Source organism: Humulus lupulus, chromosome 1 (assembly GCF_963169125.1).
Source record: "Humulus lupulus chromosome 1, drHumLupu1.1, whole genome shotgun sequence".
In the NCBI taxonomy this organism is placed as follows: domain Eukaryota; kingdom Viridiplantae; phylum Streptophyta; class Magnoliopsida; order Rosales; family Cannabaceae; genus Humulus; species Humulus lupulus.
In genome coordinates this window covers 73,786,196-73,797,197 of record NC_084793.1, presented here as the reverse complement: position 1 = coordinate 73,797,197, position 11,002 = coordinate 73,786,196, and the positions used below count along the sequence as shown (strand labels likewise).

General features: G+C 28.5%; 1 long non-coding RNA gene and 1 other non-coding gene across 3 annotated transcripts; both read right to left on the bottom strand.

Annotated features, from left to right (window-relative positions):
- Positions 1-5,099: 5,099 nt before the first annotated feature.
- Positions 5,100-6,189, bottom strand: LOC133804278 (uncharacterized). Of its 2 annotated transcripts, XR_009878425.1 has the most exons (3): positions 5,892-6,189; positions 5,634-5,692; positions 5,100-5,455 (listed from the first exon to the last, which is right to left on the bottom strand). It is a non-coding gene; the product is annotated as an uncharacterized LOC133804278 (long non-coding RNA). The 2 variants fall into 2 exon arrangements; XR_009878407.1 differs by having other exon boundaries at positions 5,100-5,692.
- Positions 6,190-10,275: 4,086 nt separating this feature from the next.
- On the bottom strand, positions 10,276-10,381 carry LOC133813617 (small nucleolar RNA R71). The gene has a single exon (XR_009884625.1). It is a non-coding gene; the product is annotated as a small nucleolar RNA R71 (small nucleolar RNA).
- Between the last annotated feature and the right edge of the window lie 621 nt (positions 10,382-11,002).

The following is an 11,002-nucleotide window of genomic DNA, read 5'->3' as shown; positions in this document are numbered from 1 at the left end:
AGGACCACCATGTATCCAAGGCCATCTGAGCCTATTATAAAAAGAACCCCTCTCCCACATGGGAGGGGGTTGGAAAATTTACTATAGCAAATGTTTGAGAGTGAATGAAAGATTAATTCCTCCATTGTTGTTCTGTCATTGTTCTTGAGTTATCACTTAAATTTCTACAGCTTTTTTATTGACTATCTTTACTTGATAATTTTTTCCAACTCAACTTAGTTGACGAGTTCTCACTGTCAACACATGTCATCTAAAACATTATTAAAGAGATACTCTAAATTATTTTTTAAAGTTTTTGTATTTTAAATTATAAATACTATTAAATTAAAATATTTTCTTGTTTATAAAAATGAAATAAATTTTTTTAGTTATAGATAATTTATTAATTTATTTATCTTTAAAAAATTATAATATATGTAATATTAATAGTATATATTTTTTATACTTATTTCATACCCAAATAAATTATATATATGTATTGTTTAAATAAATTAATATATTTTATAATTTCAATAATATAAAACAAATTAGAGTATCTTTAATAATGTATTTTTATAATGACATGGTAGGTCGGTTCTACACAACCGACCTACCATGTCACATGAGAAGTCATTACCAACACAACCGACCTACCATGTCATCTAAAAAATTATTAAAGAGATACTCTAAATTATTTTATAAAGTTTTTGTATTTTAAATTATAAATACTATTAAATTAAAATACTTTCTTATTTATAAAAAATTAAATTAATTTGTTTTAATTACAAATAATTTATTAATTTATTTATATTTCAAAAATTATAATCAATGTAATATTAATAAGTATATTTTTTTATATATAGATATATATATATATATTTATAGCTTATTACATATAGATATATATATATATTTATAGTTTAAATAAATTAATATATTTTAAAATTCTTATAATGAGACATGATAAGTCGGTTCACATAGTAGCGACCTACCATGTCAACAAGGTAGGACATGGTAGGTCGGTCCACACAGAACTGACCTACCATGACAACAAGGTAGGTCAGCTTTGCATGAACCGACCTACCATGTCCACATAGTAGGTCAGTTCTCGCGCAACCGACCTCCCATGCTTACCTTGGACATACATGATAGGTCAGTTCTGTGTAAACCGACTTATGAACATGTGTTAAGTCGGTTTAAGGAGAACCAACCTCTCATGTCCGATGGCTGATGTCCAAATTGTAGTAGTGAAAACTAAGTCTTAAATAATTTAAATAAAATATATATTTCCCACACTTAAATATATATATATATATTTTTCTCATATCATTTATGTAACACAATTAACCAATATCAAATTTGATTTTTCTAAAGAAACATATTGATCATAGGTATTTTAATTAAATTCCAAGCTTTTGTTATTTCTTTGTAAATTGAGAATAATAAAGGAAATTGTCACATATTTTTTTTAAAGCTAAATCAAATTATTTTATAAAATAAATAATGTTTTGAGAAATTTAATCAACCTAGAAATTTTAAGAAAAATAAAGCATGTTATATGTCTATTAATTTTAAAACGATAAAAGTAAGAAATGTAGAATTATCGTTTTTAAAACGTCTCAATTACGCAATGTTCACACGTATGTATGTTACATGCAAATCAACTTTTACGTCCAAAATTATGTTTATTATTCAACTATATAGTTTTTATAGAAAGATCATGCATGTAAAATAGGTAAAATGAGCATTATTCTTTTATGGCTTTATGTGTAGTTAAGAATAATTGCATGTGTGTAACTATTATTATGTGTGCATGGCCCATGCACACATGAGTTGTATGAAAGGGCAATATAGTAATTTTTATGAACCTAAGAAATGTTGTTTTGGTTATGGTATAGGCTCGTTGAGAGGTTGTGAAATTTCTTAGCTCAGACCTGAGGTAAGGAAGTTAGATAGATTCTATGATTTTATGCTATGAATGGTAAGACTGTTGTATGAATGAATTGTTATGAATTATAAATGCTATAATGTGATGATATGTGGCTTGTATGAATATGATATGTTTATGAATGGATGTTAGCGTGATGAACGCGACACATCAAATGGGTTGCTAAGGATATAAAGACGTAACCCGAGTTACTAAGGATATAAAGACATAACTCCTAGGGCGGACGCGCCGAGGTTATTCAAGGACCAGAGACTCTTGTTTACCTTATAGGGTGACATGGACAACTAGCGGGCCATGCTCATCATGTATGTTGTATGAATGTGATATGATGATATGTTATGATTACGTTATGATATGCTATGATGATATGTTACGAAAACGTTATGATATGCTATGATGATATGTTACGATAACGTTATGATATGCTATGATGATATGTTACGAAAACGTTATGATATGCTATGATGATATGTTACGATAATGTTATGATATGCCATGATGTGTTAGATGAACATTAGTGTTCGTATTTGTTGTATCCTTACTTGCTTATTGTTTGTACTTCCTTACTGGGCTTTTAGCTCACCCCCCTTACTTTCCTTCCAGATAGCAAATATGATTTCTTTATGGCACGCGTGGTGACGTGAGGAGTTCTATCGTCGTGGGGTGTATGGCGTGGGGCATCCTATGGACGGAAAAACGATCATCTTAGGACGCCATTTAAATTATGATATGTTTTAAGAGACTTTCCAAATTATCAGTGGGACTTAGTTATTTAATTTTTGTTTCTTTTGAACTTTGCATTAAAATTCATGTTTTCTTTTAAATCTAATGGCACCAACTTCCATGGTTTTAAGCAAGTCCCCACTGAGACCATGATAATGAGTGATATTCTTTTAGGGCATTCTTTACATATTCGTTGCCCTTACTCCGATGTGTGTCCAAGCAAAAAGCCAGTCTTATACTTTGGGAAGTACATGAAGGCTTTTGCGAGGACCATGTTGGGAGGCAGAGCCTTGCAACGAAAATCTTGAGACAAGGGTACTTCTGGCCCACTATGAAGTCTATTGCGATGGACTACGTTGATTAGTGGTGAAAAGTGCACCTTTATTGATCTTAAATGTCAAAATAAATTAAGTTTTAATTAATATTTTCATGAATTTTATATGATATATTTATAAATTGAAAATATTCGATTTTAATTTAATTTGTGTTATTTTGTAGGAAATAAAATGCATTTTGTTACTTTGAAATGAAGAGAAAAGAAAAGAATTAAATTTTAAAAAAATTATTAAAAAAATGGCAAAAGTGAAAGAAAAAGGCCCAAGAGAGCAGCCCAGCCCGTTTCTCCCATCTGGCCCCTCTCTCCAGGCCTAGTCTAGGCTACCTACGCGAGCGCGCCACCCGTCTGCCTCAGCCACCCAAACCTGCAGGTCCCACCGCCACTTGGCGCCACCAGCGCCTCACCACGCATCTGCGACCCAACAGCCCAGTCAGAGCTCCGCGTGACCTGTGCCTGCACTGGATCCAACCCACGATTACCTGCCCAACCCACACGACCCAGGCCCTGCTTGGCTTGGGCCTCTCTCTTCTCCTTCAGCTCAACCCAAGCCCAATCTTCATGTCCCTTCTCTTTCAGCAGCCCGATCACATTAGCTGCCATTTTCTGCTCATTTTTGGACTTTTGCAATCCCATCAACTCCTTATTTTGCTCACACTCAACTCTCATGCAATGTAAATGCCAAAAGTATCCTTGATAACACTATATATGATAATATTAATAATATAATCTGATTTTAAATAATCAGATTTGATTATTGATATTATATTTATTTGCAAACCCCAAAATCTTCTTTATTTATTTATTTTATTTAGTCCTTTTTAGGCTCTATAAATAAGAGCTTTTTTTTATCTATTTGGGAGGTTATTTTTAGAGTAAAGAAACTATAGCAAAATTTCCTCTCATTTTTCTTCTTATATTTCTTTATTGAATTTTTGTGAGAATGATGTGCATAATGGCATAATCTTCCTTTGATGGTTAGGGATGTAACCATATGCAAAGTGATGTTATTTATATTTTTGATTCAATATATGTGTCTTTAAAGTTTATACATTTGAGTAATTTATGTTATTCTATCATCTTCTTCATCTTTTTTTTTTGTTGCTAATATTATATATAGAATTAGTCATGTTTTTTATATGTATTTAAAGTTAGTATAAATAACATTGATGCTTAGTTTTATGTTTAATCTTTTATTGCATTATGGCCTAATGGTATAGTGTCATTCTTAGATTTTTCATAAGATTAACATATTGCTTCCAAAGTAAGAACATATTTGCTCAAATATATTTTTGTGAAGTATGCATGCACTTTAATGTTAAATCCTCCAAATAAGTAGTTGGGATGTGAACTATTTGTTTGTGTAAATTTCATGAATCAAAGATCTAAATAGCTAAACAATGCATATGGGTGACTCTTGATGCCTTTCTATTCTCTAATCTTGGATTACATCTTATTTTTATTTTCTTTATTTTACAATCAAATTCTCAAACCAAAAAGCATAAATCCATTTCCCTTTCATTATATTTCACTAACCTTTTGTATTTATTTTCTACTAATATTTTTGCTCTTAGTTACCTCCTTGTGGAATCAACCGCCTGATCTTTTCTACAACCACCGCTTAGTGGATGCACGTTGTGAGCGTTAAACAAATTTTGGCACCATTCCATGGGAGGTAATTTTTCAAGAGTTTTAGTGGAATTTTTATTTGTATTTTTGTTGGTATGAATGTTGTGTTAGCATAGAGTTCTTCCACTTGTTTGTGTTGTATTTTTTTATATGCTAATTTTCAATTAATTTGAATATTAAAAAAAAGTTTAGTTACATATTTGAAAAAAAAACTCTGTAAAAAAAATTATATATATATCTTACTTATTATATAAATGGTTATGAAACAAATTTTAGTATACTTAACAGAATTTCGTATGTTTAACAAAAAGTAGTATGTTTTAACAGAATATGTTCCAAAAAAAAAAAAGTTCTCTAATAATACTTGTCAATTAGTCATCCAATTATAACAGTTGCTTCTTCAACAACAATTGCATCTTTTCATAACCAAGCAATGCAACATTTCAAGAGTACACAACCTTTCACATTTACAAGAGAAAGTACAAATAAAGAAAAATGATCTCACCCTTCTAAACAAGATTCGTTAGAATCTCATATTAATTTCAGTTGAACAAATAGTATTACAAATATACCATTCAAATTCATCAATTCACAAAAACTAACCCACTCCTTCTGTAATTTTTTTTCTTTAAGATTTATTATCGAAATAGGGTCTCATCTGTAAGGAATTCAAGGAACAATACAAAAGTTAGTTTAATTGCATTTACTATGATTATAGCATTTAAATTTCACTTTGGTATATAACAACATTTCAAATTAGCTTTCTTCGTGTAAACCAAACCCAAAAGAAAACCACATCTTTGATTAGTGATTCAAGCAAAAGCACACACCATCATCACCATCTGCAAACACCCAAACAGAAAAAGTGACAAAAAAAAACTCATAAACCAAAATAGCAAAACCTAGACAAAAAAAAGCATACAAGAAAACCTCGAAACAAAAAAATGGCAGTGCTACAACCACCATCATCATCTACAAAACTAACCACAAAGAGATAGATACAAAGAAAGAAATACTCACAAATCCATGGAGAGAAGTGCATATGGCCGTGACAGCAGACATGAGCCCGAACTCAATCCCTGAAAACAAAGAAATCTCAACAACCAAAAAAATGAAAACTACTCAACAAAAGAAAACACTAAAACATAAAAAATTAGGAAAACAAAAATTCAGAATAAGAATACACTGACAAAACCAAAACAAAAAGAAAGCAAAAGATAAAAAATGCCCAAAAACGCGAGCAGAGAAACCAAACTAGAACAAGAGAGATAAACTTACTACAGCAACAACTTAATGCTTCTTGATTGCGAGCAACACTGTCGAATTGATGGAGAGAGGTCGACTGATTTTTTGATTTGAGAGGAAAAAGACTTGCAAAAACTAACATGTTGTGGTGCCACTGGATAGAGATTTCGAGAGGAGGTCAATGACGAGAGAGGGTACAACGGACTAGGTGAGGGAGACGGCGAGCGAGAGAGGGTGGCAGAGTGAGGGAGACAAGGAAATAGAAATGGTGTCAGTCAAATTGAGATATCGCAAGAGAAAAGGTGGTGAAAGTCTGTGTAATTGTTGTAGGGAATTGACCGTGTAAGAGAAGAGAAGAAACAAATCCCTAACAAAATGTGGGCTTGGGCTTTATGTTGCTACAAAAAAAATGTTAAAAAATGTAATATTTGAATACAATATTTATTACAAAAGAATATTTGAATATAGTTACAAAAGTAAATGTTATAAGTTAGAAATAACCTTATATATTATTGATTTAATTAATTAGGAGAGATGTGTTTTTAGAGAAACAATCCACGTAATAAGAAAATGAGAAATAATTGGAGAGATGGAGCTTTTATAGGATTGTAAAAGAACTAAAAGAATTCTTATAAATAATTGTTGTTATTCTTTTTAAATTACGTTACTTATAATTATACATATAGAAAATTTATTTAAAAAAATTGTCATCTAAAATTACTAAAATCATTATAATTAATTTATATATTAATTTTTCATAAAATTGTTAGTTTTGTTTTTTTTCCTTACAAATATATATAATTTTTTTAAAATTACTAATATTTGAATTTATTTATAGATTATTTTTAAGTAAATCAAAACAACTTATGATATATACTCTTTCATTAATAATTTATTAATTTGATTAGTTGATGTATTGTACTTCATGCAGATGTTTTTTATTGAAAAAAAATAGTTGTGCAAGATACATTTTACTATTTATGTATGCAAAATATATTTAAGTATGCTTAAATGGATTTTTAAATAATTAATTAGATACCATAACCTAAATGTCTAAGATTTCATTTTATTTACAGAATTACTAATATTGGCAAGATTAAATTAATGTAATGCATGTATCTACATTCTATTACATAGTTTTAGTTATCATCCTATTATTATAAATTTTCGTATTAACCATATCCTATTTCATTACATAACCTCTCCAATGTTCTAGAATTTAATCAATTCAAATTAAAAACTAGATGATCTTAAAAATTTTAAATTTATGTATCTTAAAAAGGGTGGAATTTTTTTTTTTAAAAGTTGAAAAAACACAAGATGCACTCATCAATATAGGATATTGATTCAAATAATTTGTTCACATAATATGACAACAATTTTTCTTTTTCAATCATATTATACATTTTTATGATTTTTCAACTTCAAATATATGTTATGGAGTTTAGTTATTTAAAAAATACTACCATATAAAAATATTATCAAACTAATTTTTTTTTTTAAAATTACTTTGTTCTTGAAAAAACACAAAACACACCGTCTACTTAGTATATATATAAACATACATATATATATTTATATATATACCAGTAACTCGTGGACTAAGGTTCATTAACGCCCCAACCACGTAAAAACTGTGATTGTCTATCTTTTATCCTTTCTTTCCATCTCTTACTTCATAACTTATTTCTAGTTTTCGAAAAACTCGGTAAACAATAACATTTCAATTTGAATTTATATTAATATAATTATTTTATATGTAGTCTTATATTAAATATTATTATAATAATGATATTTTATAATATTTTAATTTATATTAATATAATTGATAGAGATATATATTTTTAAGTTAGTTTTAAAGGTATATTCCATTAAATATTTAGAATATTCCGTTAAAGTTAACAAAACAAACCAAGAATTTTTGTTATCTACACATTTTTTTTGTACTATGTAGAAGTAACGTGCAATGCACGTTTGCTTAATTTTAAAGTTGTAAACATGCTTATTCAAACATGTATTTAATTTTATTATATTTTTTAATATCATATAAATTTTAAATAAATAAACAATATCATAAAAATAAATAAAAGATATTTGATATAATGTATGACATAAATGTATTTAAAAAATTATGACAAAATCTTGTCTATAATTTTAATAAAAATTGGTTTATTTTTTTTTAAAATATATAATATTGAATTTATTGAATGAATGATAGTTCTATAGTATATATAAATATTGATATCAATAATCTCTACATATATGACATTTAAATACAACATTAACATAGATATATACATATATATTTACATGACTACATGACATATGTATATAAATTACAATAATATTTAAAAAGAAATTAATAATAGAAAAAGTCATAGTGTAGAGTAGTATACATGCATCAACTATTTTAATTAGTTAATTAATTTTTATTTAAGTTTATGTTTGTTCTAATTTTTTAATTTAGTAGTGACAAAAGAGATTATATATTATATGTTTAATATAATATTAATATTATACGTGGATTTTAAACTTAAGTTTGTTGTTAGTTGATAGTAGATTATATTATATTATATGTTTAATATGATATTATTATAATACGTCAAGTTTAAATTTAAGTTTAACTAAATTTTATTTAAGTTATAAAATGTATGGTTTTATCATTTTCAAATAGCTATCATTGTAAAATATCTCAAAAATATCATATTTTAATTTTTTTTCATTATTTATTTATTTAATTTTATTTAAGTTTAAATCAATATCTCAAAAACATTATATTTTAATTTGTTTATTTATTTATTTATTTTTATTTAAGTTTAAATCATATTTACAATATACCATTAAATATAATAATATTCTGTTAAATATAAGAATATTTCGTTAAAGTTAACGGAAAAAAAATAAAAAAAATGTTAAAACCAAGAATTTCCGCTATCTACACATTTTTTTTTATATAAAAGATATATATAAGTAGAAAAAAACGTAAAAAAATTGTATATATATTTATTATTTTCTTTTTCTTTTCAATACAAAAAAAATTATACATATGTTAAAAAACTTATATATATACTTAACGTAAAAAATATATAAAAAAAACAAAAAATTTAGTTATCTAATTTCATTTTCTTTTTAGTTAATTCTAATTTCATTTCTTTTTGTTAATTTTTTTTATTTTCTTAGTTTAATAAATATTTGTAAAAAAAAAAATTAAGCTTGTTGTTTTATGTTTACTTCCTTAAAAATTAAAAGAAAATTACATCTTACTTGATTAATATTGTTAAGTAGTTGCTTTCTCTCTTTACTTTATTTCTGTGTTTATTATTTTGTTACTTTAGGTTCCTTAGTTTAGACTTTTCTTTCTCTTTGTCTTATTTTTCCTTAGAATTTATGTTTTCCTTAAAAAAAAAAAAAGAATAAGATTGTTCATAAAATTTTAATCATAAAACGCTTAGTATTGGGAACAAGTGTATGATATTACAAATGGTAAAAAATGATATTGCTCTGTCTAGAAAGATTGGTTGATAAATAAAGTTTGTGATAGTGTTACCCTTCACACTTACTTGGGAACCTCGGGGAGTTCTGTCTAAGGCAAGTGTGGGTCTAAAAAGGTACCTTGGCAACCTTCCTAATCGGCCTGGGAACATTTCGAGCATATACATTTTGCACTATTACATTTTTTAACTTATTACTATAAGGAAATCAAGCTTGTTATTTCAAAATAAGCAATTTTACTTTGGTTAAAAGTTATTTGGTCGAAAATGTTTAACTTGTGATCCTACATACTTACTCAGTAACCTTGAGGAGCTTTAGTAAAGTGTTGGAGATCACCCCTAAACATCCAAATCTATCTGGGAACAAGTTTAACAAAAAATATTAAAAAAAAAACATAAAATAATTTAATTCTCATTTTCGAGAGTGGATAAATCATCATGAAACTTCTAGTGAAACTTCTTCCAATTCATCCACTACACCTTCTTGAACTCCTTCCACCATTCCTGCTTCCTCACACACCATAGTTGGTAATAATCCATTTGCAATGGCTCACAATTATGAAATCCAACCAAGAACTCTCAATGACTAGATCCATCCTACTTGCATTTCCACGCCTTCATAGATTATATTCCCTCCTAATATGCCCGTATTAGACTTTAAACCTGGCATGATTCAACTCTTGCCCACATTTCATGGAATAGAAAACAAAATCCCATACGTGCATATTAGAAAATTTGAGGAGGTAGTAGCCATGTTCTATAACCGAGATGAAAATATTGATTATGTGCGACTAAAGTTCTTCCCCTTCTCCTTGAAAAACCAAGCCAAAAGTTGGTTAGACTCTTTGAGACCTATGTCTATTGGAACATGGGAGGAAATGACCAAATCTTTCCTTTTGAAACACTTACCTAGCCATAAGACCAACAGCCTAAAACAACAGATTTCCATATTTTCTCAAAAAGAAAATGAAACGTTCTATCAAGTCTGGGAAAGATTCAAAGTTCTGTTAAATCAGTGTCTTCACCATGGCTATGAGAATCGGGGTTTGGTCAGTTACTTCTATGAAGGCCTCACAAGTCGTGAACACCAATTTTGTAGAAATGTTATGAAATGGTGAATTCCTCGAAAATGAGCCAGACGATGCTCTTGAATATCTCAAAGAAACTGCAAAAAAATCTCACACCTGGACTGGTCCAAATGCTACATATAGCACCAGCCATCACAAACCATCTGGGATCTATCAACTTCGAGAAGAGGATAGTGTTAAGGCCCAACTCGAATCTTTGAAAAAGAAGTTTGAGGTCTTAATGAAGATAAATGGCCAAAAATCGCACATGATTGCTCAAGTGGAACCACAAGAACCTTGTTTTGTTTGTGGAGGGACAGAGCATTCAGCTAAGCATTGCTTAGCTTTAAATGAAATGAGAGGGGTTTATGAGGAGCAATGCAATGCCTAAGGGGTATATAACATGCCATTCTCTCATACGTACAACACTGGTTGGAGAAACCACCCAAATTTCAGTTTGAGAGATTCCAACCAAGCTCGGTCATCTGGAAACCAATGGAGAAATTAGCATCAAGCTCAACCACCAAAGGCGTATTCTGCGCCTCAATACAATGCTCATCCACAAAGGAATTCTCTTGTGAATACC